This window comes from Scardinius erythrophthalmus (assembly GCF_964197995.2).
Source record: "Scardinius erythrophthalmus genome assembly, chromosome: 24".
Lineage (NCBI taxonomy): Eukaryota > Metazoa > Chordata > Actinopteri > Cypriniformes > Leuciscidae > Scardinius > Scardinius erythrophthalmus.
The window spans coordinates 23052942-23078701 of NC_138244.1; the positions used below are offsets into that span (position 1 = coordinate 23052942).

The following is a 25760-nucleotide window of genomic DNA, read 5'->3' on the forward strand; positions in this document are numbered from 1 at the left end:
GCTTGATAAGTGTACACACTCACAGTGTCCTTCAGCAGTATTGGACGAAAAAGTGCGGGAAAATGCATTGCGTCAGTGGTAAGTATATGCACGTTCTTAATTTAGTATAATGTATGAATGAAGTTTGTGTGTTGGAAGCAAAATGTCTTTACAAAACAAACCTCCTACACTTAAACTCTCCAGACGCTTCTGGTTGTCATGAGTCACATGTCCATATTGTTAAAATGATGAATTGAACCTGCTAGGAAACTGAACATCCTCTACATCTACTTCATACATCCTCTAAATTCAACTTGACACCTGCTGGGTAAAAAAAATACTGCCAAAAGAAAGAAGAAAAAAAAATAGGCTCGGTCAGTTCTGAGAAAAGATGCCGTATTTGTTTGTATCTAATGCAGTGACATTTGATTTTAATTTATTTGTTTAGGAAATTGAATTACACATTCGTGGATTTATCTGGATTAGTAGTGTAAACCATGCTCTGCTCATCATCCACTTAATGCATTCAAATTGGAATATACAGCAGACTAAGTGTAAATGCTTGTAACCAGTGCTGAGGTACGCAAGAGAGGAATATTACTGTAGCTGAACTGAATTCACATGTTCTTTATGTGCATGCAGAAAACCCATCACTGTCATGGAGCTTATTTGTGGTAATGATAGCAGTGCCTTGTTGTAGTTGTGATGTGATGCTTTGTGTCATGTCAGTTGTGCAGTCATTACTTATATATGACAGGTGAGTCATGAGGAAATTATATCTTTAATATGATGTACACACACAAGATGAAGTCTCTCCAGTCATCATTTTGAAGGCACATAACCAGACTGATATCTAATCTTATCTCTGTAATACCCCTTTTATTAGATGCATATGGTTGCAGAATAAATTTATGATGAGTGACAAATTCAATAAAATATGGTATTTTGACAATGCTAATTATAATTGAAAACTTTTCGCTTTGCATGACGCTTCACCCACACCGATATATGTCAGTAGAGAGTTCAAGATAACTGTGATATAATATTACTCAAGGTAATGGTTCCAAATTATCTACTTTGAGTTGTCAATTTAGAAAGTAAAATGGGTATTACATTTTTTTTTTTTTTATACAATTTGGTGTACAATTTTTTTTTAAAGTTTTGACAGTTTGATCAAATTATGAGCCAAAGCCAGAGATAAAAAATCATGGTTATAATTATAATTCACCGTGAGTTTGATTGATGGGTCTGACTGATCATAATGCTGAATCTGCGTTTTGTCTGACAAACAAACCAGACAGGAGAGTTAGTAGATTAAAGGTTGTGGACTTGAACTTGAAAAATAGTGTGTATTGACATCTTTTCGCAGTTGAAACGATGTTCATTCATGTTTATTATGTGCTATAACTAATAGGAAGTGATGATCGGCTCACGTGCCGCTTGAACTGATGCGCTACAGCGATCTGTCACGACACAAAACAGTATTGTTTAAAAATTATGAAATTTGAAAGCGGACACTTGTTTCATATCAAAAGTAACCAGCTCTGTTTTGTCTGTCGGCGCATTGTTACGGACCTCTTTGCTCTGCAATGTAGCCTATTTTTCACTGTGTGAGAGCGAAATGGCTTGTCGGACGTAGCAACAGTAACTAAGGGTGAGGGTGGTTTTTGTTAGGCTAAAAATGGCCGCTTAGTTTGAGTGCACTGCATTGTGGGGTATAGCATTCTGTTGAAGTGTGTTGTATATTACAGATGTAGTCGGTCATCCGTGTAGTCTGTGCATACAGGAAACTCACTTACTGTGTACACAGTATTCATATTCTGCAGAAATACTGCAATAAGTATGTCGGACATATTTGTTTCATAATTTCTTCACGTTAGACCAAACATTTATTCTGGCGGGTTGTAATGAAGACCTTTGAGTTTCTTTGGTTGTAATTAAATGTAATGTTATTATTATTTAAAGAAGTACAATCTACGGTGCAATAGTTATGTATTTCTTATCTTTTTTTTTCCAAGTTAAACCAAACTTTTATTTTGACGGGTAGTCGTGAAAACCTTTGAATTTCTGTGTGTATATGATTTGCAATAGTTTTATCAAGTGAAATGCTGGTGAGTAACTCTCAGATCAGCTCTGCAGATGAAGTTCACGTGTTTATGTCCTCATGTAGTGAGAAGGCAGACACCGAAAACACGAGCGTCCTTCAGTGTGAGGCTGCATCCAAAATCGCATACTCTCTTGAGTAGGTACTGTTGTATACAGTATGAATGTGTGTAGTATAGATGTAATCTGGACGTACTACATTCACCATGTTGTCATTATCATGTGACCTACCAGCTTCAGTTGCGTTGCTTCACTGCCATTCATTAATCCTCTCCTGTGGCCTCATGGGATAGTAAAGTGTCCATCGTATGCACACTTCAGAATCTCACTGGAAATAGTAGGTCATCCGGGTACTTTTTGCCTGCTCTTTTATGAGTACTGTGAATTTGGACTTCTTTTGTCACATACTGTTTTTCACCGCCCATATCGTGGTGAAGAGAGGCGCTGTCCCAAATGCCACACTTCATGTGCACTTGCGGTCTTGTGGACTTAAAATGGCTGCTGCGTGTGTGTCCGTTAAAGGCCCACTGAAATCAAAATGTAAGTTTTTTTAGCTTTTAGTATGGATATGTTAGCCTTGAGGTGATAAATAAGCTGGTTTGTTCCAAAACAATGACAGAATTCGCATTTAGGAGATACAAGCATTCAAAACTCAGTCTCTCACTTCTGCTAAAATGGATCATGGACTTGTATGACGTCACGCAGACTTCAGTTTCTCATCACATCTTAATTTCTGTCCAATCAAATGCTCTCTAGAATCTAAAGCTCCGCCCCCTACGCTATAAACACCACCTGGCCAAAGCGACCGTTGACACGTCAGGAGCAATATGGGTTGGAGATGTGTGTTCGGTTGCTCAAACGCTCGAGTTTTATTCCGTCTTCCAACTGTACATTGTTTAAGAATAAAATGTCTAGAATTTATTCACACCTCTACTATTGAATCCAACGTATCATCGGCGCTCGGATTTGCTTCCATGGAGCTGTTTCAAGTGTGACTCGCAGTCTGTGAGGTAAACTAAACGCTATTGGCTGTTTGAAAAGGGGGAGGAGCCATTCAATATGTTCGGCCTTAACTTCCTGTTTCAGTGGAAATTACGTCAACGCATCAAACAAAGCTGTGCGTTCCAAGACACTTCAGTGTACCTTTAAGTTTAGAAGAACGTAGGGTGTCCCATTTGTCATTTTAGTTTTCAGAAGGGTGTTCGCGAGCGCCACCTTTGCGCCCTCGATGCACCGACCCCGACCGCACTGAGACTAGCTTAGACTTCTGCACTACAGTCACAGCGGCAAACATTTCATTTTTATTCCTTGAACCGTTTCTAGTCCCTGTCAAAAAGTCCTCCAACTTCTGCATGTTATTAAAGGACCAAATGACTGTCTCATCATAGCATAAGTTCACTTAATTAAAAATGGAGATTTAACTGTCCTGAGTTTCCTTTAAAACTCATAAGACATGTGAACTCTAGCTGCTCTAATTGCCCTGATTATCTCAATAAAATCTTATTTGCAAATATAATGTATGCATTGATGGCTATGAATTTTATTATTTAAGTGATTTCTTTCTGTTGCATCAATAGCCACTTGTAATGGCATACAAACCTTTATTTACATAGCACTTTATACTATACAGATTGTTTCAAAGCAGCTTTAGGTGATAACAGGAAAATGAATCAATGATGCAAACAGAAATCATTTCGGCTGTACACCAGCTTTTTAAGTGTCATTGTTCAGCTGAAGTCAGTTCAGTGTTGATTCAGGGCCATTGTAAAGATCATCAATTATTAAATTAGTTAATTTAATCTATAAAGCACTTCTGCAAACAGTGATGTCATTGTCCAGTCAAAATATCATTTCAAAAGACTGTAAAAAAGTTCAGTAACGTAGTCATAAAGCTCAAGCATCGCTCCATTTCCGGGGGGAAGGGAAGAGCGCTTACTTGCCTCTCTGACACCTCACTCGCCTCGCTCATTCAAACCTATGATTCAAAAAGATAGAGCAAGTCAAGTCAAGTCATCTTTATTTATATAGCGCTTTTTACAATATAAATAAAAATCAAACAGCTTCACAGTGATAACATGAAAAAAACAACAAAGTTTGTTTCTAGAAGAAAATCGCGTCATCGTCCATCTTAAGTAAGGCAGATCAATAATATTGTTGAATATCAAATGTCCCCAACTAAGCAAGCCAAAAGCCAAGGCAACAGTGGCAAGGAACCAAAACTCCATCAGTGACAGAATGGAGAAAAAAAGAGTCTAGTTGACACAATCTCTGCTGACACTTCAGGGATGCGTCGTGGTCGTGTCTAGGTGCAGGTCCTTCATCAGATCTGGATACGACCCGGATCCAGCTGACTTCAGTTAACCTCGGAATAAACAGAAAGACTAACATTAGCGTAGATGCCATTCTTCTTATGATGTAACGAGTACATCGGGTGTTATACGAAGTGTTCATAGTTCCGGCTGACCTAATCTATGCAGCCTAATAATCAATTAACTTATAATGTATAATGTTCTATATGAATGCCAGGTAAAAGAGATGTGTTTTTAGTCAAGATTTGAACTGACAGAGTATGTCTGCTTCCCGGACAATGTTAGGAAGACTGTTCCAGAGTTTTGGTGCTAAATAGGAGAAGGATCTACCGCCAGCAGTCGATTTTGATATTTTAGGTATTATCAACTGGCTGGAATTTTGAGATCGCAGTAGACATGAAGGACTATAATGCGTTAAGAGCTCGCTCAAGTACTGTGGAGCTAAACCATTTAGTGCTTTGTAAGAGATCGGCAATATTTAAAAATGTATACAATGTTTAAATCGGGAGCCAATGCAGTGTTGACAGAACCGGGCTAATATGGTCATACTTCCTGGTTCTGGTAAGAACTCGAGCTGCTGCGTTTTGAACCAGCTGTAGTTTGTTTATTTAGCGTGCAGGGCAACCACCCATAAGAGCATTACAATAATCTAGCCTTGATGTCATGAACGCATGAACTGATTGTTCTGCATATTTCATTGAAAGCATATGACGTAATTTATATATTTTTAAGATGGAAGAATGCGGTTTTACAGATGCTATAAACGTGGCTTTCAAATGAAAGATTGGTATCAAAGAGCACGCGCAGGTTCCTAACCAACGACGAAGACTTGACAGAGCAGCCATCAATTATTCAAGGTTATTACGTGTAGAGGTTTTTTGCCCAGAGATAGCCAGTGGAATTGACAGACAGATAAACATCATCACACACTAAATAACGATAAAGCAGTCATACCTTTTGTCCTATGAGTGGCAACTACTAACAATCCCAAATACACAACTGCATTCTGTAAATAGCCCCCCCCCCCCCCCCAAAAAAAGAGCTGTGACTGGCCAAATCTATAGGCAACTAAAAAAGAAGCCCAAAGTTGCATCTATAATAAGTGGACTTGGCAACTCTAGACAGAGCCAGACATGCAGACTTCAAATTTCAATAGCAGACTTTTTAAAGACCCCTGTGGCGAAAATCAAGCTTTTAATGTTGTTTATATGTCTGTGTGGTATTTTTAATATGCTTTAAGACAAACCATGTGCAAATAAATAAGTCAACCTTAAAACTGCAGTGAAACAAAGACAGTCTCAAAAATTCGGTTTGAAATCACTGGTGTTTCTGACGTCACAAACTACCTTGTAACTAATCAGGTAGTTGCAGAAATCATAGGACTCACATGGTATTTTCGGTATTTGAAACACATATCGTATATGAAATTGAAACTGGTATACACCCCAGCACTACTACATTGCTACTAGACTATTGGCAGTGAGAAATTGATATTTTTTGCCCACAAAATGTTGCTAATGTGACCACTATTTTATTGAATGCGCTTTATGTAATTTGTAGTATTTCTGCAGTCATAATATATCTGTTGCAATAGCATTCCTCGCACGCCCTCCGCCCCAAACGTGATTTACCATGTTCTTTCTGGATGGAGTGGGCCAGTTTTTGGCGGACATGGGAATCAAATAGTGTCTGTCTCTCCTCCTGCGAAACCTCTTCAGTTCACAGTGACTCATCTGTCCAGCTGCTAGATGGATCGAGAACAAAAAGAGCTTATGTACCATCTGGAGATAGCGCATACTTCTTCACATCTCACACACATAGGCTTAACTATTCCTCATGAGTTATGCCTCCACTTTACGTTCCCATGAGAGAAATATGTTGGGAATTACAACTTAAAATTCCTGAAACACAATCTTTGATTACTGCATTGCTTTTTTGATTATGTTAAATATTATCATGATCGAAACAGGGCAGTTGAACTATCATTTTATGAACAGGTTTAATAGTAATTGAGCTTCTGAATCTATCTGTGCTGTTCTGCTTGACATTTTCAAGGTTTCGTCTTTTTGCGTGTGTCTGCGTTATTTGCATTTTTGTCTCAGTAAGATCAATTAAAGAAAAAATGTATCCCTTTTTGCAAATTGACAATTTACCCCAGAGATGAACTATTGTTCACTGGAATTTTATGGACCGTAATATTGCTCTATGATTACATCAGAGTCACTGCAATGTTTGTAGGGCACTTATGAACATTATGAACCTCGTGATATAACATCATGAACTCATTCAAAACACAATTGAACAGAAATTGTTTTATAGTTTGAGGGAGCGTTGTTATTCCTTCATGATTCTGAAGTGCGTTTTGAACCTCTTTATCAAAGTTTGGTTTAACAGTTATTGCATTCAATGGAAAAAGAATGTGTTTTGACAGATTCTCAGTGATTGTTAAAGGTCACTGGTTTTGCTTGCTGAAGGAATGGCCCCTAAACAAGCATGAAGTTGGTGCCTCACCATGGTGGGATCGCTCGCCATTTGATTTCTTTTGTGGCTCTTCCAAGCGTCCATTCCTCCCCCAAATGCCCCGACAACTCCTGCCCACCCCAACCCCACTCATGTTTTGTGTGCTGCTCAAACACTGGTCATGTGACTTTTGTCCCAACACAATTGCAGTGCCTCGCCATTGGCCGGTGGCTTTGAAAGAGCATCAGTCTCCATGGTGACGGAATGGCGGCACCACTTCAGATTGTCTCCGGGCCCCTCCTAACGTTTCACACGGACACTCACGTACCACATCAGGTGGCCTCAACTGTCTCGCAGTCTCAGACGAGTCTTGCACTTTCTAAAGACAGCATTATAGGTGAGTAACCAGCTTTTATGGGCATGTAGGCATATAGGGCTTCATTTTTCAATGTCTTGAAGTTTCATGCAAACTTGTGGGGTGTAAACATATGTTAGATTTTCAAGAGTTCGAAAAAATAAGCTTGATTTTAGCTGCGCTGTTCCATTTAAGAGATGTTTGATCACACAAAAGTGCTGGCTTTTCTAATTACGCAGATCTTTTGTTCTTGGTCATGGTAATTAGTATTTTGTGTTACCATGGTAATGTAGTCAAATGTTCTTCAGGGAGAGGAGGTGAATTCAGGAAACACTTGCCAGAAAATGCTTCTTGATGGTGATTCTCTGTAAAGTTTTCGTGTTGTATAGCCTTGAATGAGATAGTACGGTAGTTTAGTATTTTTATGTTTTTTTCTTTCCTTTTTTTAATGGAGGTCCTGTTGTTGCCTCCAAAATGTATGAATGTCATTGCATTAGATAAAACATATGAAACCAAGTGGCATCTGAAAACAAATGTGGCAAGAACAGTCTCACAACAATTTTGTACTATTTTGATTTACCCAATTCCATATGATCTCATTTGTACGGTTTGGTATGATCTGCTCTTTTCGGTGTGGATTTAGGAGATTCATACTTAGTTTTCGCCTTACAAATCATACATTTTATGTTCATAAAGTACATGGTCCCAATGTCATTTGTAAAGGATATGATTTTAAAAATGTATGTGGAGGCATTTTTGAATCTGATGGTGTTTGTGTCATCCTGTCTCGTCATATTGAACAGTATATCTGTTGTAAATATTAAAACCAACAAACTTCTCATTGTGAAGTGTTGTGTTTTAAAAGTGCACGTAATGTATTTCTTTAAAATATTTAAATGTCACTTGATTTAGATTTTTTTTTTTTTTTTTTTTAAGATATGACTCATGTATCAACACTTTTGGGCACACAGTTTATGTGCAATGTATTATAATCATTCTTTTGTATATTGATGACTGAGGATGTAAGTACTTGTTGAATGACATGGCATCATTTCTAATTTCAATCCTGAAATTCCTGTTGACCTGTTGCCCTCAGGAATGATTCCTTGTCTGGAATCCACCCAAAATACTGTCATTTACACAAACCGGCCTTTATTATCATCTCTCTGCCACCTAGAGCGTTCCAGAAGCCCAACAAAGCTTCATTCATACTGAAGATGTGCTGGCTACAATTCAATAACATCTGTTTGAAATGTTTTGAAATTTGTATGACATTTGGGTTTTTGGATCTACAAATGAATTCACAAGACTAATTTCTAAGAAATGGAACAAAAACATCTTTATATGTGTCTGTAGCTCTTAGATGTTGATGAAGGATGAAAGTGAAATGTTTTGAAAGCGTCATTGTTCTCTGTGTTTGGATATCTGTCAGACAGAGCTGGGGGGCTTTGAAAGACGAGTCCTTTTGTTTCTTGTGCCCCATGACCCCTCAGGCACATGACAGGTGATTTTGTTCATACCCCTCTTCCTGAGCTTTTGAAAGCCTTTCTGACAGAAAAGAAAAACAACCGGCCCACCCAAAACCGCACCTCCACATTTTGTACCTCTCGCTGGAGACGTAACCTTGAAGTACTTAAAGCTGTTTTACTGTCCTAAAGATAAACTTGTCTTTAATAAGACAAACATCACTGTTGTCATTGCTCAAACTTGTGGTCAGGGATTTGCTGGTCTTAGCTGGTTTAGTTGGTCTCCCAGCATGCCAAGCTGGTGTTATCTGGTGTTTATCTGGTTGGCCAGCTGGTCTCCAAACCTTACAAATACCCAAAACCCCTCTAAACCCAGCAAACAGACTAGCTTGGCCCAGGCTTGATTGAACACCTGCGAACTATGGAAACCTAGATCTATTTTTATTTTTAGCATTCTTCTATGAGTAGAATGCTAAAAATGAATAGATGAAAGAACATTTATTTGAAATAGAAATCTTTTGTCACATTATAAATGTCTTTAATGTCACGTTTGATCAATTTAATGCACCCTTACTTAATAAAATGATTAATTTCTTTCTAAAAACAACAACAAACTAAAAATGTAATGACCCATATGAATGGTAGTGTATATGGACACTAAGTGTAGCAAAATTAGATATATGGATGATATTCAGATGAGATCTAACTGATATACTAAAAATGTTTTCTCATTTTTACAGAAAAAACTGGCAGTTGTGGTTGCCAGAAAAATTAAGTAAAAATACAGTAAAACCGTAGTTTAAAGTCCCCCTGTAGTCAATAATTTTATGCCTTAAAACTTATTTTTGATCACCAAAATGACATATTTAGAAAAAATATCCTTGAAAAAAAGTCTTCATGCCTTAAAATAGCTTGAATGTAACTCTACACCCTTGCCTCATTTGGTATACACGGTTCTATGAATATGCAATTGAGCCCCGCCTCCACTCACTCACTCTAGCTCAGAGATCCACTCGTTGATGATCACACGTTGACCTGGTTGGTTACAAGGTAGTTTGTGACGTCAAAAACACCAGCGATTTCAAACTGTGTTTTTGAGACTGTCTTTGGTTCACTGCAGTTTTAAGGGGAAAATACTCAGCAATGATGTTGACTTATGAATTTACACATGGTTTGTCTTAAAGCATATTACAAACACCACATAGACATATAAACAATATTTAAAGCTTGATTTTTACCACAGGGGCACTTTAAAACAACTTTAATTTAGAACAACAACAAAAAACATTTTAAACTAGTAAGTCCACTAGGCCTTTTCTGGTGAATTAGCAAGGCCATGTTTTAACATATACTAACATCACAATAATAACTGGTGGTAAAGAGAAATCCACATGATGAATCAAAGTTCATCACAAGTAGCTTTTCCACAAGCTGTTGGAAATACTAAGTAGAAAGTGCATGCAGTGTAATGCACACAGACACAAAACAAATAACGCAATAAACAATAATTTAACAAAAGATGAAACATAAAATCCTAATGCACATAACCGATAACAAAAAACTAAGTAGAAACATATTTATTAAAATTAAAAAACATAAAATGTGAAGTGTCAAACAGGCATAATTCTGGTTGATAATGTAAGTATTCCCTTTATGTCAGATTAACAGTAAATGGCCAGTAGTAAAATTCTTTACAATTGTCTATATAAATTTTCTAAAAAAAACTAAATTAACTTTAAAGTCTACAAGTAAATTCATGCATCACAACATTGTAATGTTCAGAATGAAAATGAATATTCATCTTGAGATTTGCCAAAGATAGCAGAGTACTTTTTAAATATTATATTTAAGTAGAAGCTAAGGTAATTTAAAAAAAAAGCATTCACAATCATAACTGGAAAAAAATTTCCCATTTTAACCGATATTGTACAGATATATTGTGCATCCCTAAAACTATCAAAGACCGGTTAGAAGTCCATTTAGATTCTGGTTTACCTTACAGATGCAACTTTGGTCACATGTAAAATATCTGCCAAGATACAGTAAGTCAGGAGAAAATGTTTTTATGGCAGAAAAATCGTCAGCAATTAAATGAGCAGCAGGTGAACATAATCACGTTTATTCTTTTCAATTTCACTTTGAATGTGACAAAATAATCAGCCAATCATCAGGGTTTTGTAACTGTATCAACTGTAACTACAATTGGTTTGTCAACTTTGGTTTGAGGAAATAAACTAAATATTGGCATGAAAGTATTATCTGGGTATTATAGACTTTTGTGGTTCTGAGTGTTTTAGTGCAAGCTTACCTTCTATTGAAAGATGAATATTTCTTCAGACTCTTAGTTGAATATAATTTGCTTTGAGTGTGCGTTTAAAATAGACCTGAAACTCAAGCCGTTTTGAATTGTCTTCAGCCTAAGGAGAAAGGAGAACACTTTTATTGTTGACAATGTGATTTGGGGCTTTTCTTTACTGAGTTATTGGAGTTTAACTGCAAAATGACTGCAAAATGAGAAGTGTACGTTGCACTGCACACAAATCCCAGCAAATGACAAAGAACTATGTCATCATGCGGTGACCGTAATAACAGAGTGGGGCTATATTTAACCGTGCTCTCCAATAAACAACAGTCAAGCAGTGCTACCTTGGTCTGTTTCTGCTTTCACTTCATCCTGCACTTGCTGCCAAAGCTAAGCATTGCATCTTGTGGAGAAGCTTTATGCATGTGTATAAATCACTGTTAATAAACAAGATTGCATTTTTAAAGCATCATATGTTGCCTCCTGACTGAAAGGTTGTTCCAAACCATTTTGGATTTTGCTTTTCTTTGCTTCAAAAGAAGTAAAAAGTAAAAAGTTGAATAACAAAGTTAATTAAAAAAAAAATGTTTTTTACTTTTTTTTTTACTTTTTCAAAGTATTGTTGTGCATGTGATGGACTTGATGATGGTAAGGTCAGATCTCTGTGTGGAGCACCGGCTGTTGTCAGACTCCTTGTTTATACAAAAATCGTACAACTAATGGCAAACCGATATTTCCTACTGACACACTACAGCAAAATATATAAATAACTGGCTTAAAACTATTTTAACGTGCCTTTTGCACAGTATTGTGTGTGTATGTGTACACACACACACACACACACACACACACACACACACACACACACACACACACACACACAATATATATATATATATATATATATATATATGTGTGTGTGTGTATCATGTGTATATATATATATATGTGTGTGTGTATCATATGTGTATATATATCATATGTGTGTATATATGTATGTATATGTGTGTGTGTGGGTGTGTGTGTGTGTGTGTGTGTATGTATGTATTTATTATGTATATGTATATATATTGGTGAATTCAGGTTGATTGGGATACATTTTCCAAGACGCATTTTTTTCCATCTCAATAGCAAAAAGTTTCCCAATCACCCTGAATTCACCCTGAATTATATATAGATGTTTTTCTTCGTTCCTTCTTCTTTCTTCATTATGTGAAAGAAAAAGACAGAAGACCGTACACCACAACACCGCTCATATCATTTAAAACCACAACCTGTTCACACAATGTTGGCATTGCCTGTTCCAATTATGGGCTGCTTTTTTTCTTTTCTTTTTTTGTAGCCTTCTGTCAAGGTCAGATTGTTTTGTTAAGCAAAAATGTTTCACTTCTCTCTTGAAGAAGAGCTTTGTCAGTTATTTGTAATAAGAGAGATACATGTAATGCAAGGTTCATAGCCTTTCCAAAGCCATTGTATATGTGCACTTAAGGGAAAAGTTCACGCAAACAAGAAATTCTCACCATTATGTTGTTCCAAACCCGCATGACTTTCTTTCTTCCATGAAACACAAAAAGAGTTTGGTTTTTCGGGTGTACTAAGGCCATGTTCATCCAGATGGTCTTGACAGAAAAAGAAAAAAACCACATGAAATTGGATTTTTTTTTTCACAACTGATTCAATTCACATATGGAAGTAGTTTGAAATGCGATTCCAATCAGATTTTTACAGATGTGACTCAATCTGGACACTCTGGCTGTTAAACAGTCTTCTGCAGCACTAACACACAACGATAACATCAAAGCTGGTGATAGAAATGCCAGAAGTATTCATACGGTGTTCAAATGGTATGTCCAAAGATTTGGGCATTTCCCAGTGGATGGAGGAGTTCTGCACCGCGACTTTTACTAAAGAAACCCATAGGTTGGATATGTCTGGAATCTGGATACACAAATCTTTTTTGATCACTTGCAGTTTATAGTGTGGACAGTCTGCCTGAAAAGATCTGATTTGACAATTTTTTTTTGCCTAATTCCCTTAATCATTAGTGTAAAGCGTTGTATTTAGTGTGCACTGTTATGGGTTGTTAATGTAGTATGCAGTGGCCTGTTTGAGCACAGCACACCTGTCCATGTTTTGTCCACTGATCTAAAGAGACTCTAGAGTGTTTCTGTCATTGGATTCTTCAAAGTGCACCTGTGCTTTGAAAACATCTCCTGGACGAATGATGAAATCTGTTTGAGGGAAACTACTGGGTCACATCTGTTCACGTTTTATGTTGAAACAAGCTTAACCGCTGAGTGCGCTTTTCTTTATGATGGAATATTTATTCTTTTACAATGAAACAAACAGCTTTGTTTGCGAATGGAAATGCAATGACAAGATGGATTAGGCAAGGAAGTAGTCGCGTTCCTATTCAGGCCAATCCTTTTGCAGTTGAGTTGTGTTTCCTCATAAAGTAGGTCATGTGGTTATCTCAGGCATGCTTTCTGATGTCCATAGTATCAAATGATAAACAAACAAATTGTACTCTTGAGAAATCGGTTTAAAATGATGAACTCACATTAAATACCAGTTTTATTGTACAGTTGGACTCCCTCATAGAGTCTGGCATTTTGTGAACACATGACCAGACAAATACGGCTTGCTGTATCTCTATAACATTCTTGTTATTGGACATTTATGTTTGCCAAATTATTTAATCTTGGGAAGAAAAAAACCTGCCTTTGAATAGTGCTGTTGCATTGGCAATGATATTCAAAGTGACTCTACATCCACACCAATAGGTGGCAATAGAGAGTCCAAGACAGCAAAATATTAAAAAAGTTATTTGGTGCACATTTAATTCACACATTTTGAAATGGGGTTGTAACCTGAAACTGAGGGAATGTTAAGTAACCCTGACAGGACGGCTCCAGAAAGCGTGGGGGGTCTGAGACGCCGCGGGGGGGATGGGCCGAGATTGCAGGTTTGAGAAGTTGCCCTCAGGAATGCTTCAAAAGTGTCAGTGGAACGTAAAACAGATAAAACCAAGAGTTATAATCACCCTTAATCCCTTAATGTTGGCCGCTAAACCTGCCTCGTTCACACTTTACTAAATTAGAAGAGGTTTTAGAGGCCAATGAACTCCACGTGTTGAGCATAGACGGCTGTTATGTGATAAAGCATTGTATGATTGTTATTGTTATCACAGTGCAGAAGGTAATTGTATTGCTCTTGATGGTGTACAAAGTGAGAGAACGCATTAATAATTGACTGCTGGTTTTGTTGTGTGTCGTTGTGTGGACAAATAAGGCCAAAGGCTCAGTTGGCACTCATTACAGTCATTGTGAAATTGCTGTATAGGGCTATAGATACCAGATGTTTACATCTACAGTATTTAACTGCTCGATGTATCTGTGGAATTTCGTGCAGGTCACGTTTCCCAACTTCAGAAGAAATACAATTATACTGTTTTGCCTGAATAAAATGAAACTGATTTAGTCAAGTCAAGGCACTTTTATTTATATAGCCTAGCGCTTTTTACAATACAGATTGTTTCAAAGCAGCTTTACAGAGATAACAGGAAAATGATGCAACAAAGTTTGTTTCTAGAAGAAAATAGCGTCACAGTCCAAGTTCAGTGATGGTTAATTTTTGTTGTAAAAAAAAGTTATTAATTTAGTTCATTTATATATAGAAAACCGTGATGTCATCGTCCAGCTCAGTTCAGTTCACATATAATGGTGTCAATGCAGGCAGATCAATAATATTGTTGAATATTAAATTAAATGTCCCCAACTAAGCAAGCCAAAAGCCAAAGGCAAAAAAGGTGACAGTGGCAACAAGGATATGCATGTATAGCCATATTGTTTTGCATTTTGACATATTTTTTCTGACAGTATATCAGTAAATCAAAGTAAATCAGTAAATCACAATTCACATTAACCACAATACATAAATATTGTATATTATGTGGAAGCTTTTATTCGTCATGCAAGTACTTGTACTGCCTTAAATTTTATAACCAAATATTCAAGAAATAAAGAAATAAATGTCTCTAAAAAATATATAATGCATAAATATATTTTTTTATTGTTCACACATTTTAGCCCATTCATTAATAAATGTATTAATTAATATCTTTTATTTATTTATCCATTTATTTTATTAATTTATTTAAAGATAGAAAAATAATTTATTTAAAGATTTAAAGAAAAGAAAAAAAGATAAAAAAAAAAACAGTAAGATTCATTACTGTATTATAATAATGAGAAACTAACAAGATCATTATTGATAATGAAAATAACCTCGAAAGTAAAACATTTGGACACATTACAGAAATGAAAAATGATCAGGAAAATTTGCTGAATTTTCACAGACGTCTTCATGGTCCTATAAATTGGCTTAATTTTTTTAATGCAGAACAATTTATTTAATTTATTTGTTTTTGGGTTGTAATATGACACAGATATCTTTTCAATAGATTCACCCACATAACCGTAATGATTTGTGATTGAGCTGTTTGTCCACTTTTGTTGTATGGTTTCAGTGGGAAGCTGATGGTCCGGTTTCAGTGTATCGTATGTGTGTGTTTAAGCTCTCATCTACAACAGTGCGTATCATTATCTATTGAAAAGAAACATCACAAATGAGATCTCCCGTCTCCATTGATTCTCCAGACAGCAGTGAGATTAAATGCAGTCTTTTTTTTTATTTCTCCTGAGGTATTTTAGAAATAAAAACAGAGACCTCCATGAAGTCTTCTGAACTGTGAGCAATACAGATTTCCTCTGGGTACCAAAAGTGACAGAAATCTGTTTGAATAAGCTGAACATGTGACTTCCGTCGCAAGCATCTGGTTACACTCACACACAGATAGAAGCTGTGTGAAAAAACACCTCCAAATGCTCACTTATGCAAGTTTTGCTCATTGCACGTTGTTAGTTCATGTGATTTAATGCAATACTTAATGTTAAAAATTAAAACCTAATTAAACCTTATTGTAAAGTATTACCAACATTTCATACAAATAGTGTATTGTTAATAATGAATAATGTTTTTTTTTTCTGTTTGGGTTATGTTTGTGTTTGCAAAGTTAGCAATTATTATTAGCTCTAGAAAACTAACTGAGGTCTAAGTCAAGTATGTCCTCATTAAGTGAACTAAATGGATGGGCGTGGGTGTGAAAGATGTCAGGGGACAGAAACTCAAGACAAGACACTCCTCCTACCTGGAGACGGGGGTGGAGTTTAGAGAGAGAGAGAGAGAGAGAGAGAGAGAGAGAGCTGCAGATGTGAGTGGGAAGTGCTGTCAGACTCTTGAGGAGTGTTAAAGACACGAACACACACACACACACACACACCACCTGCACATCTCTCTCAAAGGAGGACATTTCTGCTTTCATGTGGAAGTAGCCGGCAAAGCCAGGAGGAATTCTGTATTTATGAGGTAAGAAAACTGTCCTCCGCTTGTTTGTTTGCAGTTGTAAATCAACCTGTTGTTCCTGAGCCGCTGCTGTGACGTCTGTGAGATCTCCGGCTCGAGGACTATTTTACATCAAGCCTTGTTCAGAGGGAAACTTGCTCTTTAATAGCTTAGGAGGCATCAACTTTTTTTCAGACATTTTTCCTAAAATATTCACAAATGAGAACTATAAAATGAATGTGGATGTAGCCTAGCTCATTTCATTTGGTTTTAGATGAATCGTGGCAAATCTGAGCACTGTTTGAGACATTGTTGAGATCTATTCTGAAACCCTATTGGAGACACATCTGAGATTGAGTCTTTCTTTGAAGAAAAATCTGAGCAAAAGTCGCACATTGTTCTCCATTTTAATCGTATTTCTTTATTCTCATTTCATAGAGTTGGGTTGTTAAAAAATCTATCCTTAGTGTTTTGGAGAAATAAAAAATTAGACTACACTGAGTGTATAAAGGAACTATAAAAGGAATATGGAAAACATAGAACAAGATCTTTGAGTTTATAATCCAATTCTTAACGTTTAATAGCAAACTTTGGTATTTTAGAAAGTCTTTGAGACTGTTGAGATCTCTTCTGAAACTGCAGAGACACAAGTGAGACTATTGGAGTCTTTTCTGAAGAAAAATATGAGCAGTTCATTTAAGCAAATGTGTGGATAACAGAAAATTAGATTTGAGAAGAGATGAGATGTTTATAATGAGATGTTTGATGTTAAATTGCAAACTTTGCTATCTTGGAAAATCTGAGCACAGTTTGAGATCTCTTTTGAAACTCCAGATGGGAGACCTTTTAAATATGTTTACTATCTTTTTCCTCTCATTGAAAAATGAGACATGAACCCTAACATGATGAATAACTGATGATATAGAGTGGAGCCTGGATTTAATTATGTTCCCGAGTGTTCAGAGCTACATTAATCATGCTTCTTTAACAAGGCGCTTCTCACCAAGTCCTTTATGAACTTGCTGTTTGCTTTTAATCTAACCGGAATCCCCTGTCAATCTGTGTTTAACCGCATTCGCTCTGCTAATGACCAGACTGCATGCTTTAAAGTCCAGCACAGACACAAAATCTTGTTAGTATATCATTAGGAGTCGTGTAATATCATTATCCTATTCACTCAACAAAACCTTCTCAATCATTTTTCGATGTATGCATGACTTGGCCACTCAGAACACCCTAGCAACTGCATAGCAACGCATCCAGTCAGATATTGCAGATGCCGCACCTGTGGTATATGTGTTCACGTGAAACATTTCATGACTAATCAACTTAAATCTTGTGACGTAGAGTCGAAGGCAGCAGGTCATGTTTTGAAATGCAGCTCAGCTCTTTGTTAAAGTGTCAGTTCAGCACTTGTTTGTGTTAAGCTGTTTAGGTGATGCTGATGTGATCCGTTTAGACCACCTCGTGTTACTGATAAGGAACAGCAGGTCCGAGTGCACAGCTGGACATTAGAGATGTGTGGCCATTGATCGAGAGCGAGATGGGACATGGGAAGCGTTGTACAGGAGAGTGAGTTTCAGTAATGGTTGTAGTCAAGTCGAGGCACCTTTATTTACATAGTGCTTTATACTATTGTTTCAAAGCGGCTTTACAGTAATAAACAGGATGATCGGTGACGCTAACAGAATTCAATTCTCGAAAAAGACAATTGTAAACGGTCATTATTCAGCTGAGGTCAGTTCAGTGTTGATTCAGTTCTGTTCAATAACTGTAAAGATCATCAATAATTGAATAACTTCAGTTTAGCTATAAAGCATTTCTGGAGAAAACATGAGAGTCCAGCTCAGTTCTCAGCCGGTAGTGTCAGTGCAGTCAAATCAGTTATATTGTTGAATATGAATTATGATTGTAGTTAATTAAGTGGTAATTAGTGGTTGAAGCTTATTAAATTCTAAATCTAAAGACCAAATGTTGAGGTTTGAGAAGAAAAAAAAATGTTACTATAATAAGTGTCAGAAAGTTCAAAAGTGTTCAGTATTTGTATTTAAAAGGTCAAGTCTTTGTGTACCAATATTTTGGGGACATATTTGTACCCAGAAGTGACCAAAACCTGACAAAATGTGTATATGTATATATATATATATATATATATATATAGGTAAAATGTGACCAGGGCAAGCTCTTTTTTTAGTTTTTCACTCATATCCCCATGGTAGTAGGAAACACATCATGGTCTTTTACTGGAAAGTGATGAACAGTGTGAGTTTCATTGACCCCTGTGGTGACCACTAAGCATCATTGGCTTTCTCTGGATCAATGTTGACTAACACATGTGAGCTTTCATTAGGGTTTGTGAAAGCTTTTGTATTTTAAGATGGACAGTTTCACCTTACATGCAAATCATTCACTTGCTTTGTAAGTATTCAGTGAAAACCTTCTCCTTGTTTCTCTCTATTGTTATCTGGATCTTTCTAGTTCTCTGCAACTTACTCTTTCATGACGTGTAAGCTTCTGTCTTTCACACTCCATTGACAATCTCAGAAAAGTGTAAAAATATGTTCAAAAGTGTGAAGATTCCCAGATAACACAATAAAAAGCCTTTGATCGCTCTCAAGGTCAGGTTAGCTTCTAGCCAAATCAAACCCATGCACTTAAATGTACTGTGTAAAGACCCAGATGATAAATGTTATAGAAATATTTTCCCAATATTCCAGTTTAGAAATGGTATCAGAAACTTTAAAACGGACAGTTTTCTTAATGCAAGTAGAACATTGGCATAACATTTATAAAGATATTCTCCATTTCAATTAACATTTTAGTGTTTAACATTTACATTAAAATGCAATGTTCAATGGTGAATTGTGTTGCTGAATATGTACAAAATAATGCTTTGTCTAGGCAATACCATCCACAGTTATTTTGGGAAGTGGAAACTAGCAACAATTTTCTGTTGTTTCAGCATGAAAAAGGTTTACAAAACACAAAGTCACTCCAAAGAGTTATTCTCTATCAGTCCGACACTGTTTCTGAACTCCTTGAAACACTTTGATTGTAGTCTTGAGTTTTCTTTCCGGCAATGAACACGTCACAATATTCCTCATTTAAATAATTCCCGCCCAAGGCATACGCAAAAAAAGGGCCCTGGCCTGGTTGAGTCGAGTTAGTAGAGTGTTGTAGAAGCGTGTAATTTTCCAAACATGCGCAAAGCTCTTGACCAATCACAACACACTGGTCCAGTCGACCAATCAGAGCACATTGTGCTTTTCAGAAGGAGGAGCTTCATAGAGACAGGAACCAAACAGAGCATTACTGACAGACTGGGAAGAGAGGAACTGTAACAAAGTCAAATATGTGAAAAACCTGGTATTTTTTTAACACTCAAGCATTACAGGGGTCCTGTTGTGCTTTTTCACTTTTTCTACTTTAGTTAGTGTGTAATTTTGCGGAGCATTATTTTAAACAGTGTTCCTGAACATAATAATCCTGATGTTTAACATCGTACCTATAATGCACAAGGAAACATACCACTCTCAAAAATCCTAAAATCCTTGCTTGCAAATTCCGTGCATGAAACCATTTCTGAATGCTCCTCTTGTTTGTTAACATTGTCAGGGTCTGAAACAGGTTTGAAATTGCCGCCATCCTTTATATTTGCACCAGAGCAGAACTCGCGGTTATGGAGGGACGGGACATTTCCCGAACACACGCTAAGCACTGCCAATCACAACACACTGGGCCAGCTAACCAATCACAGCACATTTCGTATTTCGGAAGGAGAGGCTTCATTGAAACCGGAACTAAAAGACACGTTTGGAACAGAAAGGGGAGAGAGGAGCTGTAATAATGTAAAATATATGTAAAACACGTTTTTTGAACAATCAAGCATGAAAGAATTTTCTACTACTCCCCAAAAATAAAATCAAGACTTCGTAAAAGCGCTTAATAGGACCCCTTTGAAACTTATTCTAGGAGACCAAAAACAAGACTTGGTAAAAAGGAATGATATTTATCATATTTAGGTTTGTTGTTTCTGAAATTATTACTTAACACCATTTGTAATAGCGTTCCATAAGTGCAATCTATGAAATACTAATCATCTCTAGGTTATATCCTTATTATTTAAACGTTAGAGACAATTATTGTATGATTATTACTGGGTGTTTTTTTGTGAGGGTTTTTACATACTTAGGTTGGTGTAATGTCGAGTTAACATTCTTGGAGTGTTTATTTTTAATGCTCAAAAAATATTCTGAATGTGTATAAAATACTACTTCATCTAGGCTGTCATTCACATTATTTGAATGTTAGGAACCATTATTGTGGGAATTTTCTAATCTAGTCAAGTAAATAATTTTCTAGTAAAATTTTGTAGTACTGTACGTTTCCACTGGCCAGTTTTTTTGCTACAGTTTGACATAACATTCCATAACCTTAATTGTATTAACATTTTAAGCATTCTAGCTAAAATGCTTTATAATGTTTCAGATGTGTGTTGTTGAATATATCCTTACTTACAAGAGCAGTTGCAGTTATTCTGCTTTTCTTGTAGTTATTGAACAATATGAAAGAAAGATGAACCAAATGCAACTCCAATGCAAACAATTTATGGAAGAGACTGTAGATGTTGACCTTCCCTTCACATTGTGGTATGAGCATTCCTAGAAAGAATTAAAATGACACAATCATAATCATCATAAACATAAACATTTAAATGCTTGAATGCTCCACCTCCGAGAGTGGACCGCTTTGCTCGGTGGAGAAAGTGAAAGGTGTTTGGGTTTGGCATTTACTCATATGGCAGCTCCTGTCTGATGCAAGCAAGATGGAAAGCAAAGCAACCACAAACACTGAGTGCTTACTCAACACACAAGGACAACTAACAACATACTCAAAGCACATAACTATCATCTGAAAATCTGCAAGGACTCACACATTTTTGTCATTTAAGTTAAATTCAAAGTCAAAGACATGGCGCACATTTTCTGTATGGTTATATTAATGTATTTCTTAATATAAACAACATACACTGCTTTGAATACACATCTTCTATGATGAATATGTTTTTTCATGAAATTTCTTAAGGGAAATGTATTGTGATACTTTTGGGCATTCCAAAAAAAATGTCAGGGTGGTACAACTGTTCTGATATCATAATTAAGAAAAAAAAAGCCCCTTTTGAGAGGGGGAGGGGGTGGGGGGCATTGAAGCGTTTTGTTAAAAATATTGTAAAAACTTCAAAAAACATTTGTCTTACAAATCAAAGTCATGTGGTGCAACCAGCATACAGAAACGCGAAGGGAAAACAGGGAATCATATCAGTAAATCTCCTAAAATATCTGATCATTTTAATTTGGTAAATGTCATGACGTCATGTTGTACAAAAAAGTTTTGAATTAATTAGGAAATTAATTATATAATTCACAACATTTGTAGGAATATATTTTTATCTTTAAAAATATATTTAAATGTTTGTTTTTAATCATGATTCATGTGTACAGTCACATCGTGTATTTAAGGTGAATGGAGAATATGTTCTTGCGTTTTGCTTATGGGTTGCACCACATCACATATTTAGACTAAATAAATTTAAACTTAAAAATGAAATGAAAGTCAATATAGAACACAAAGATTCAAACTTAGCACATTTAGGCTATTTTAAACTAGAATTTTAAAATAATTGTATTCATCTTGGACACTGTTTTTGTAAATGTTGAGTATTAGATATTCTCAGATTTGGTTGTCTGGATCTTTTCTCCAATTTGAAACTTTTTTGAGTCTTTGAAACTTTGTTGAATTTTCTCTCAAAGTGGTGAGTTTGTGAGACAAATTAAGTTATTTTTAAGGTGCCTTAACTTTTTTGAAGGCAGGTGATGCTTCTATTTTCTTCCTCGCCTTAGCAGCTGCTGTTATTTTTATTCTACAAAATCACAGTTCAGGAAAAGGTTTAGTCTGTCTCTCATTTTCTCATGTCTCATCCTGACACCCTTTACAGCTTTTCTCACAAAGCTCAGTTGTTTGATAATCTTTGATAATCTGAAAGAGCTTAGATCCCAATCCTCTGAGTTGTAACTTTGTTTCATCCTTGGTTCCCATGTCTTGACTGAAAAATCAATCTCCTATGGTACTTGGATTCACACGCATACTAATTGAAAAGCTTGTCTGGCCCAGGACACTGGCACAGACATTGTCTTTCTGCCTGATGCATTTTGGAGACTTGGAACCATGTGAACAATCCGAATGTTGATGTTTTTCATGTCCCAAGGCTGTTTAGGTAATTATTTCGCAAAGCTCACATAATGAGAGAGTGAGTACGCTATGCTTCGGCGGGATTCACCCATATAAATATCCTCCCTTGGAAACCACAAGCTGTTGGCCACTGTTGCCTAGTACCCCAGAGTTCCCAAATGTGCCACTGCTTGACTGCAGAAGTAACAGGACGAAGCGTTGATCGGCAGTTTAATGTGTTACAAAATATGGCAAAAGAGCAACCTGGTCGATCTGTCAAGGAATATGTACTGAAAGTTTAATGCTAAAATTCTTTGATGGCAAACATGAATGAGATTTTAACTTCCGGATCCTGACTGTTGTGTTCTTTAGCGTGCTGGAATTGATGACACCTCATCCACGCTCTTGGTGGGAGGTAACTCTTTATCATGTTTTTTTTCAGCTTGATTGGAATAAAGCTGGCAGGGAGATGTCAAGAATGCATGCACTTCGCAATGCTCCCACACCAGGAATGTGTTGTTTCGCAACACACGCATTCCTCTTACGGTTTTGTCAGTGAATCAACTGTGAGGTTTCCCGCCACAGGGACTGGATGTGTCACCTAAAACTGCACATTCCAGACCTTTTGCAAACATTCCCTGAAACTTGAAAGGTCCAAATACAGACCCTTGACCTTGAGCAAAGCTGGAATGTGGAAAGGTGATGAATGTTTATGCACTATCTTGGGTAGGAGTTGAATTTAACATGGTTTTTAAATAAACCATGGTCAGAATTCAAATCACCATGGACACTTCAAATGTTTGGTTGTTTAACAACTGGATCTGTAAGCACGCTAAAGCAAAGCACAATGTCAGTATGCTAGAAATCTCCGCGCTGAGAAATCATGTTACTTATTTCTTCCTCTTTAAAGCAATACAATTGGTCGGTTAGTGAAGATGGTTTGAGGAATCAAGTATATACAGTAATACAATATGTGTGAAGTTTGTTTTAAAATGGTTGATGAAATACTGTATATATGTTAAAAAATTAGTATTGCAAAATATTGAAGTTTAAAAATTAGATAATCTTCCCCTATTAACCTCACTAACTGACTAGTTAAGTATGAAATATTTTATATCAAGATTAAAAACTAAATTACAACACCAAATTGATTTACTTTATATTACCACCTCTAAATTGAAGAGAGAAAAAAATCTAGATAAACTTGCTAGTTAACCTCACTGACTAGACTACCCCTTGGCTAAATATTAAATAAGTGTATTTATAAAAAAAAAAAAAAAAAATTGATCGTCACTTCAACTTTAGAGCACCACCAAAATTATTTAAGATAAATAAAATTACAAAATAAAAATAAAAAAATAAACTCGCCAGAATCTCTAACTGAGGAGTTGGTTTACCTCACTAAATGACTACTAGATGGCTGAGTATATATTTAAGTATATTTAATTAAAAAATATTGAAATTTCATCTATCAGTTCATCTTTAGAGCACCACCAATATTTTTTTTTTAGTTGATTGGCAGTTTAATGTGTTAGCAAATACGCCAAAAGAGCAACCTGGTCGATCTCTCAGGGAATATATGTACTGCAAATTTTATACTAAAATTCTTTGATGGCAAACATGAATGAGATTTTAACTTCCGGATCCTGACTGTTGTGTTCTTTTGGGTGCTGGAATTGATGACACCTCATACATGCTCTTGTTGGGAGGTAACTCTTTATCATGTTTTTTTCAGCTTGATTGGAATAAAGCTGGCAGGGAGATGTCAGGGAGATACGATAAATAAAACTACAAAAAAGATGTATCTTTTTCATCTCTAGTGAACGTTTGTTATTTAAAGATTACAAAGAGAAAGTTTTTTATTAAGAATAAAATGCATTATTGGATCATGCACAATGAATCCATGAATGTACATATTAAAGGAAATTGGATCAAATTTGATTTCATGTTGACTTTAAATGAAGTTTCGCTTCAGAAGGAATTTGATGGTGGATGTACAGTTTGTGCACCTGTTCAAAAATGTCCAGTTCTTTACTGTCTGACCACAAGGGAGTTTGGTCTTGTTTTAATATAGCCTCTCACAGTAGGTGCACCTGTTCTGTCTTGCATTGAAAATAGGCCAATGCCCCAGGACTTCCTTTTGTTGGCGATCTGTCTTTTACACCTCAGGCTTTGATATTCATCATTTAGATAAATCTGGAATGGAAAGCAAGTTTATATAAAGTGTGGAACTCCGTTTTGAATAATTAAGCGCAGCAGGCATGTATAAGAGTATTAAATAACTTATGAACCAGAAGTCTCACGCTGTACACAAGTAAATTTCAGGAATAGAGATGGTAAAGTGGACACATACACTGGCTTAAATTGGAACGACTGTTTAGTGATGTCGGTAAACAAGTTCTTCTGATTTCATTTCCTCTATGGAAAAACACATTTAATTGGATATGACAAACTGCAAAGCTGCACACAAGAGAACATAATGTTTCAAAGCTGGTTTCTTATAGGGCTTGTCGTACAAGGCTCATACTATTTCGTCTGCAGATTCCCTTATGGTCTGCTTACACCTGGTTGGTTCCTCTCTTGAGAAGTGAAAACCACCCACCTGTCTTTATGACTTGAATTACAACCCATGCATTATGCTTATGCCTAACAGATTCTTTTCTTGTGGTCGCACACAGAATTATTTTTCCAGATGGTTTCAAACCCAAGATTGACATTAATTTACGATCTTTTTGCGAAGTTGATTCGAAAGACCAAAATGCAACTTCCCATTGACGGCCTGACAAAAATGCATACCCACACAGTTGCAGTCTCTCTCTCTCTCTTTGTGTGTGTGTGTGTGTGTGTGAGCATCCCACTTGTTGAAGCCAAGATAGGGATTTCTGGGCAGTGAGCAGAGACAGCCTTGTTTGTTTTCCCAGGCTGCCTTTGTTTAGGTTAGAGGTGAAGCCTGGTCACTTTTGGTGCCCTCAACATTCCTCTGTCTAGAGGCGCTCATACCATTCATGCGGTCGGAGACATCTAGAAATCTTTATCCTTAATTTATTATACAGTATATCGTAAATGACTGGAAAAATCATGAGCCCTTATTATATCGCTGTGGACTTGGAGGGACTTGTCAAAAAGTTTGAGACTATTCTGCAAATTTAGCAATT

General features: G+C 36.4%; 1 protein-coding gene across 3 annotated transcripts in view; it reads left to right on the plus strand.

Moving 5' to 3' along the window:
* The window catches only part of rassf7a (Ras association domain family member 7a), a 42674-nt gene continuing 16914 nt past the window's right edge, over positions 1-25760 (plus strand). For 2 of the 3 annotated variants that reach the window (XM_081356639.1, XM_081356641.1), the window contains exon 1: positions 16281-16401. The gene's annotated coding sequence lies outside the window, so the exon portion shown is untranslated. Of the gene's footprint in view, positions 79-16280; positions 16402-25760 lie in introns of those variants that run through there. The other variant, XM_081356640.1, reaches the window with a different exon arrangement.